Below are 8,244 nucleotides of genomic sequence, written 5' to 3'. Positions count from 1 at the left end.
CTCTCTGCACCCTATGTATCTCCAGTGTTTCGAGGGTGGCATTCTTAATGAGAAAGCACTGATTTTATAAACTTCAATCTCTTCCTTTGGTTTAGTGGTTAAAGCCTATCCCATATATAGAATTCTGCATTTTTCCCAATCTAGTTTTCTCATTTTTCTAGTATAATATTTTGCCAATTTCCATCTTTCTTCACAGCTTTGGATTCACATCCCTAACTCCAAAAAAGGCAACATCAAATTTAGTTAGATTAATCGTTTATTTTTCCCACTTTATGCTTTTGGCAATGCTGCTCCTGCTGCATAATATACACTTTCCTCCTTTTTTATCAGGTGAAATTCTACTTATCTATAAGTCTCTGACCAAATACTAATTGAAAGCTTCCCTGAATAACTTGGAAGAGAAAGTTCTCCCTCTCTCATCTGAAATCGTCTCATAGCACTTTTACATAACCCTGTTTTAGGACTTAATACATATATTTAGTTGTTGCCCTTTTATTTTCTCTGGTATTAAGTGCTAATTTCTTTCTTTCTTCCTTTATCTGCCTATTCATCAAGCATTTATTGAAGACCAGCTATTCATCAGATACTTTGTTAAAATATAAGGGACAGAGTTGTAAGAACTGATTTTAGTTTTAACAAGTTTATTCTTTATATGGAAATCCAACATTCAAGTAAATTTTAATTTACAATATAGGATGTTGAGTGCTGTGGTAGGTAGTCGTCTCTGCAGAGAATACTTTGGAAAAAAAAAAAAAAAAGAGCATTAAAATCTACTGCATAGGAGGGTAGAAATTAGGTCCAGGGACTTTGGTTGAGGTCAACCATTCATTCATTTATTAACTATTCAGAGTGGAGTATGATTAGTTCTCAGTAAATGTCATTGGATACACTTTATTTCAAGTATTTGGAGGCTTATTCTCTCTAGTGTGTCGGATAAAGGCCACAGGTAGTGAAAATATTTCAGAGATACGGAGAATCGAGTAGGAATGGCAACACCAACCATTCCCATTCAACGAGATCCCATAGGGAAAATGTCAGCTTTGTGAAGGCAGATACATTAATCACATACAACTCGATTAATATAAACAAATAATCTTATCCATTGAGCTCTCCCACAGACCTACTTGGGCCCAATCAGACAATAATGAAGTGCAGGCGAGACAGCATTCTGCACTCACATTCCAGGCAATGGTTCAAGCCCCTCCTGCAGGTCCCCCAAGAAGGAGACAGGATGATTAGTGTATATTTGACTCATTTTCCTAGAAAGTGCAGACTCGGTAAAAAATGTGTTAGGTGGTGAAACGCTGATGGTTCACAGTTTTCCTCAATGCAAACCCTCTGCCCAAAGCCTCGCTTTAGTATGGAGGCGCTGCGTCTTCAGCATTCTTTCCCTGTTGCCAGGTAACCACTTCCCTCTCAGCCTAGTCTCCCTGGGTCACGAGCCACTTCCGCCTCTCAGGCGCTCCAATCAGCGGCCAGTGTGCCTGTCACGTGGGCCTCCGGGGCAGACCCTGGAGAACCAAGCTCGCAGCACCTTGCAACGTGGCTCCGCGCTGGGGCTTGCGGAGCCCGCCTCCCCGCCCCTCGGAGCCCGCGGGCCCAGCCGCCCAGTCCCGGGTGCCCGGGGCGAGCAGGCCGGGAGGGAAGGGCGGGTCCGCGCGTCGGCAGTTCTCGCCTCGCAGCAGCGCTCTCCCGCTTCAGCACCTCCCGCTGTCCGCTGCTGCAGCTGCCTCCTCCTCCAGGTAAGAAGCTGGTGGGGCCGCAGAGATACCCAGGGAAGCTCAGGCTTGAAGAGGGTGACATGCTTGAACTGTCGCGGCGTCGTGTGACAGGGGCTCTGACCGCCCTGTGATCGCGGACCAGGGCGATGTACGTCTTGCAGGGCTTTGCACACCATGATGTCTAAGAAGATAATCCCCTAAGTTTCAGAGCCACACACCTGATTATCACAAGGAAAGGCAAGCAGCAAATATTTATGTATCTAAACTACCACTACGGTATAAACTATGGACATTTCGAGGGACATTGTTTTAATTTTTAAGATTATTAAATATTTGCATGACTAGAGCCTAGATTGCTATTCTTATCACTCCACTGGCCAGGCACTTCTGTGATCATTTACCCCTTTGAAAATGGTCTTATCAGTAGGGTTGTACTAAGAAAGGTTTGAGTAAAAAGGAAATGTGTTCCAGAAAAAAGACGGTACTGGATATAAGACACGTATACTATGTATTAAGTATATCATAAAATACAATTTTTGCTGTCCTTCCCTCTCCAAAAAACAGACTTGTTTTGCATGCAGAGATTAAAAGGAACAAACAATTTAAGGAGACTTTTTAACTATATTAATTAAAAGCAATCGATTTGAATGAAAATTAATGAAACCTTTAACCATGTATCAAAAATAAGTTATTTTGCATATTAATGTATACATATACATACTATATATATTTAACAAGGGTTTAAAGAGAGATGTTACATTTCTGAATCTTTCATAAATACTCTTTAGAGAAAACTAACACAAAGAAAAACAAGTTCATTATAAAAGGGTACGAACGGCCAAAGCTCAACAATGTGAGATTGTAACTGCCATTCGTAAGATTCTAATAACATTTCTGGTTTGTAAAAATTAGAAAATAAATGACAACGAATTTATGAGAATTTATAAATTTGAACTCCACAACAGTTGAAGCATTAATTGATTTGTAGATTTACGCCCTGCTTGCCTGGAGCTGATGCTGGGCTGGTGGTGATTACAAACTCTACCGAGGAAGCACTCTTATATCCTTTTGAGATTCTGCTTCACTGGCCTAAGAGTTCAAGAAAATTGGTAATAGTTTTATCTAACTGTTTTGAAGGTAGACATCTGAGATAGGTGATCTGAGAACCTTTCCCCTCCTATGATCTAAAATTAAATAAAGTAATTAAGTGCTTTTTAAAAGTTGTCAATTCATTAATATTTTGGGAAACATCCTTTACTGGATTGTTTGGAGATTAATGTTACAAATCGTAGCTTTAGGTCATTGCATTCAGAGTTCCTGGGACGTTTTAAAACAATGACCTATTTCAAAGGGCATACATGGAAAGTGAAGCTCTTGAGTGAATTCCACAAAATTATGTAAAAATAACTAGTTGAAATTTATGATTTACATCGTTCTGACTTTCTCTTGTGTTGATATTAACAGAACTGCTTAAAGAACTGTGGACATCTGAAGAAGACATTAAATATGCTTACTTGAAAGTTTTAAAATTCTTTATTCTTATTTCTAGTGATAACTAGTGGTGTTCTAATTTTTTTAAGTTACCCATTAGTCCCATAATAATTCCATAGATTAGAAAGCCATCAATTAATTTAAGCCAGAAAAACAAAGCGGCCAGTAGAGAGAAGACTAGGGCTGGAGTGCTTTTGTCGTTACTGCTTTCTATACACTTTATCTTGTGTCCTTTAGTCTGGGAATGGAGAGACAGCACCAGTGGCAGTTTTTTAATTACTTGGAGAAGTTTAAGAACAGGTTTTTATTTGTTTGTTTTACCCTGATGGATACTAGAAGTTCAACATGAATGATTAGGTTGTCGCTATTAATAATATATGTGTAAATTCTCCAGAGTACCTACTTCTGTTGCCTAAATACTTTAATGAAGACTAAAATGAAATTCTAACAGTTCTGAAGGATTCACGTTTTCTTCCTATATTCCAGAATTTCTTTAGAATCTAATATATGCAAGAAAGGTACCACTTCATCAGATTACTGAATTGTAATACTGAATACTTAGAGTTTACCCAGCCATTCCTGATCATTATGTATATGCAAGCATCATTGCTGCTTTTGACAACTACTGAATTATCTCATTTTACATTTTGTATATCTGTTCCAGTTAACAGATGGAAATATTAAAGTGAAGTCATGTATCTTCCAGAGTGTCTTCAGGAACAGATATTTCATCGAAAGTATATTAATTTATAGAAATCATATGAGGATAGGGTAGGCACAGTGGCTCACGCCTGTAATCCCAGCACTTTGGGAGGCATTGGCAGGCAGATCACCTGAGGTCAGGAGTTTGAGACCACCCTGGCCAACATGGTGAAACCCCATCTCTACTAAAAATACAAAAATTAGCTGGGCATGGTGGTGTATGTCTGTAATCTCAGATACTTGGAGACTGAGGCATGAGAATCTCTTGAACCCAGGAGGCGAAGGTTACAGTGAGTCAAGATTGCGCCACTGCACTCCAGCCTGGGCGACAGACTGAGACTTGGTCTAAAAAAAAAAAAAGCCATATGAGGACATTGGAAGGAATTTCTTATTAATTTACTTTCCTTTTCTTTTCTATCAGAAACATATGAAACTCGAGAGTTGGTTGGTACTTTTTAATATCCAAGACTGTGTTTTATCCTGTTATAATAGCATTGCGATCATTCTTTCATTGTGGATAAGACTATTCCTTGGAGATTTGTGAGCAAGAAATTAGATACAGACACCTGAAGAGAATTTTAGAAATTCTCCCAAAGAATCTACTCTATAAGAAAACAAAACCTAGAGAAAAACTTTTTTCTTATTTAAATTTACTTAAAATGTTCACGAAGGACTTGCAACTTTGGTAATAAAAATTGATAGAAATACTGTAAAATCATCAGCTTTGTATAGTAAAAGAAAAAAAATCCCATTATGATTCATTAGAAAGATTTGAAAAGTTCCCGTGATTAAAGTATGGGTTGTCACATTAGAAGACAGAGTTCACGTTGTTTTCATCTGATTTCAGTGACTAGGCAAATATAATTTCAGTGACTAGTCAAACATTTCAAATAGGCTAAATTTTGTAAGGAAAGAAAGAACTCGATATTAGAGCCAAAGCTGGCACTTGGCTTCCAGATGCCACATTTTCAGTTACTTGAGTAAAATAATTTTTATATATAATTATAAAAGTATTACTTTTTATTATGTTAAATGTACTTACAAAGTATAGTTCAGTAAACTGTCTTATAAAATTCTGTAATTCTACATTCCAATTTAAGAAATGTAGCATAGAAACAGACAGTAATATAAATCTATAATTAAGATAATACAGGAGGTAATTTAACAATGTTATTTGCTGTGATAAGGGTGATTGATAATTGTCATGTTCAGATAAATTCTAGCAAAAGTATAAGAAATAAATTTTCATGTGTCAGTGAATGTTATAACAGTCAATACTTGTTTTGTAAATTCAAATGCTGTGAGATGGAGAACTCAAGATAGATGTCCTTAAACAATTTTTCTTATGCTTAGGTTTCTTGTTTTCTTATTCCAGATTCTTCATGTTTTTTTAGTTGTAGGCATGTACCAGTATCCTAGGCAGACTCATTTACAATGATGTATAATAAGTTCAGTTTCATATCATGCACACAAAAAACTCACTTTCAAATTGGAAAGTAGAAAATAATTTTTATTACACAAAGCACTCATGTTTAATGTGCTGTTTTAAAAACTCTTCATTATCAAATACAAATAGCTCCACATGGAGTCTCAAAAATTGAATAGTTGGTTAATAAGAAATAGCTAACATTTAAGTTTGATTCTTTAAGATAAGACATTTGGGTAACTTTTAATGAAAAGAATTATGCAACATTTTATTTTTAAGGTAAACAGGTTTGAAGGAGTCATTTTGGAATTTATGATAGCAGGATCCTTAAGACTAATTACTCTAACACCATTATTTTATTAGTAAGGATACTAAACACATAAACATTTTGTTCTCAAAATTAGTAAGGGAAAAGTTGTCTTAGAACCTCAGGCTCTACGAATACTCAGTTTTGTGCTGCCTCTCTACAGAACTGCAAAATGGATCACCAACATGGTTTTTTTTTTTATATATATATATATATAAAAGCCTGGGATTTTATTTCCAGGTTGGCACTTGTGTAAGGCACAGGGGTGAATGGCTTTGGGGTCCCGTAACTGGAAATGGAGAGGGGTGTGTCTGAGGCCTCCCTGCCTTCACCACCCTCTAAGTGCACTTGAACAAAACCAGTGGTGGTGGCTTCGGCCCAAGGCCCTCAGGGGTCCCACTGGCTCTGGGGGAGACCTGTGGGGACAGCTCCCCAGGTGGGACCGTCTATTCTTCAGCTACCCAGGAGGGATCCTCTCCTAGGAGGCTAGGAGAGGGCTGCCAAAATAATTTTTTAACACCTTTTCCCAGAACATGAATATGCCAGCATTAGGTGACTTCAAATGGGAATCCTAAGTTTGATAGACAGATAAGCATAAAGCCTCATACTGCTTAAAGAAAACTCATATATGAAACCCAACTCACAGAGGAGGTCAATTAGAAGGGGAGCAAATGTCCTGGGGGTTATATAGCAATTTATGGTAGAATTCCTCAAGTCTTTTTTTTTCATGAGCAGTGATTCTATTTATAAAAATAGGGCTATATTTTTTGCCACACTGTACTAAAGAAATAATCCTGTATCTTTATATGACAAATATTTACTTATTTCCTTTCATAGTGTTCTATCAATGGAATATTTACTTCAGAAATTCTTAGTTGATACGTGAAAATATGTGACTTCTCCCTTTTCTGTTATTCTTTGGATCACTCTCTCAGAATGGTCACATTGAGGGTATACGAATGAGCCTATTGAAGTAAAGGTTGATTACTTCTTTGATCAAATCAAAAATTATTCCCATGTTGCAGCACAAAGGATTCTGTAATCCTCTAAGCACCTGGATAAATCTAGTTCCAAGATTCAAATCCATATAATTTTCATTTTCATGACTAAAATGCAGGAAAGTAAAAAAATAAGTATATGTAGATGTATAAGGAAAATAACTCCGTTCATCTTTCTGTGTCTTTGAATCAGTGTCTTGCTCTTTTGATGTTCAGTGTTTGGTTTTACTCTAACTCCTGTGTTTTGTTGCCCAACATGGAATTCATACTGGTATAAGTGGTCATTTTGTGAGCTCAAACTAGAACTACCATAATGTCCTTATATTCTTCTCTACTTGATACCTAATCCAGGATTTTAATGTAGGCTAATACTGTACTTGTGACCTATTTTGTCTTCTAAGCTTTTAAGAAGGTCATGAATTGACACATATTGGGAATACTTAGATAACATTCCCTGCCAAACTCATAAAAGGTAAACTCAGAAATGCTCAGGTAAACTAGACATTTAAGAGATTAATTTCAGTCAGTAGAAGAAACCAAAGGCAGTTTTTCTGCTAAGTAATCCTTACAGTCATTGAACTAGGCCAGTAGTTCTTAGGCCTTACTGTGCATTTAAATTGCCTGAGAGTGATTTTGAAAAGCTCCACTCCAAAGTTCTGATTTGTTATAGTTGGGATGTGATTCACAAGTCTGCATTTTTAGCAAGTTTCTAAGTTAATTCTGATGTGAAAGATTTGAGAATCACACTTGGAAATATTCTGATTAGGAGATCTTTGAAATCCTATTTATTCTTGATAATGTGTGATGCTACATATCACAATGAGACTAATGCTCACTTAGAATTATGGATACTAGACATGAAGAGCCCAAGTTAGTGGGCCAATGGATGATTTTTTAAAAATTCCTTTCAGTTTCCTGCATTTTCCAGATGTTTTCCAAAGAGTAAGCACCTATAGATTATATGAAAAACATTTTTTGCATAGCTCTGAGTATATAGTGTATTGATGTTTTAAACACTGATACTTCAACAGCATGTTTTTAGGGTTTTGTTTTTTAGTAAAAACGGCAATACATTTCTATTACAGAAAAATTACATAGTTCAGAAGAGTATATAAGTGAATTTAACAAAACTACCTTAAATCTCTGCATCCTAGTATGACTCTGACCTTTTAATAGACATTTTGAGGTACTTTCATTGATTTTTCTTAGTATTTCTCAGATCTTCCCAGAAACATATCTGAGTCTTTGTTTTTGTGCTCCCTCTGTTTAGCAAGCTTTTTTCACCGGATGTCTTTATATTTGGCTCTCTCACCTCTCTCAAATGTCTGCTCAGTATCAACCTATGAGGCCTTCCTATACCATCTTTTAAAAAATTAGAATGTGAGCTCTGTTTCCACAACTCCCTGTCCTTTTTCCCTACTTTATTTTAATTTTCTCTATTCTACAAATTTTCTTGAGAGATGTATGTGTGTATATACATATATATATAATTGTGATATATATTACACAGATACATATATACGTGTATACATATATATATGTATATAAAATTTATTTATTTGTTTTGCTGATTTCTTTTTTTGTTTTTTTTTTTTTTTT

At 36.2% G+C, this 8,244-nt stretch overlaps 1 protein-coding gene across 6 annotated transcripts in view; it reads left to right on the top strand.

Annotated features, from left to right (window-relative positions):
• The first annotated feature begins 1,501 nt into the window (after positions 1–1,501).
• Positions 1,502–8,244, top strand: part of WDR17 (WD repeat domain 17) — a 118,901-nt gene continuing 112,158 nt past the window's right edge. For 4 of the 6 annotated variants that reach the window (XM_017542218.2, XM_017542217.2, XM_017542216.2 and 1 more), the window contains exon 1: positions 1,539–1,742. The gene's annotated coding sequence lies outside the window, so the exon portion shown is untranslated. Of the gene's footprint in view, positions 1,743–8,244 lie in introns of all 6 variants that reach the window. The other 2 variants (XM_037743347.1, XM_037743346.1) reach the window with 2 other exon arrangements.

This window comes from Cebus imitator, unplaced genomic scaffold (genome assembly GCF_001604975.1).
Source record: "Cebus imitator isolate Cc_AM_T3 unplaced genomic scaffold, Cebus_imitator-1.0 Scaffold141, whole genome shotgun sequence".
Taxonomy (NCBI): Eukaryota; Metazoa; Chordata; class Mammalia; order Primates; family Cebidae; genus Cebus; species Cebus imitator.
The sequence above is the reverse complement of the archived record's forward strand: the minus strand, read 5'-3'. Positions and strand labels throughout refer to the sequence as shown.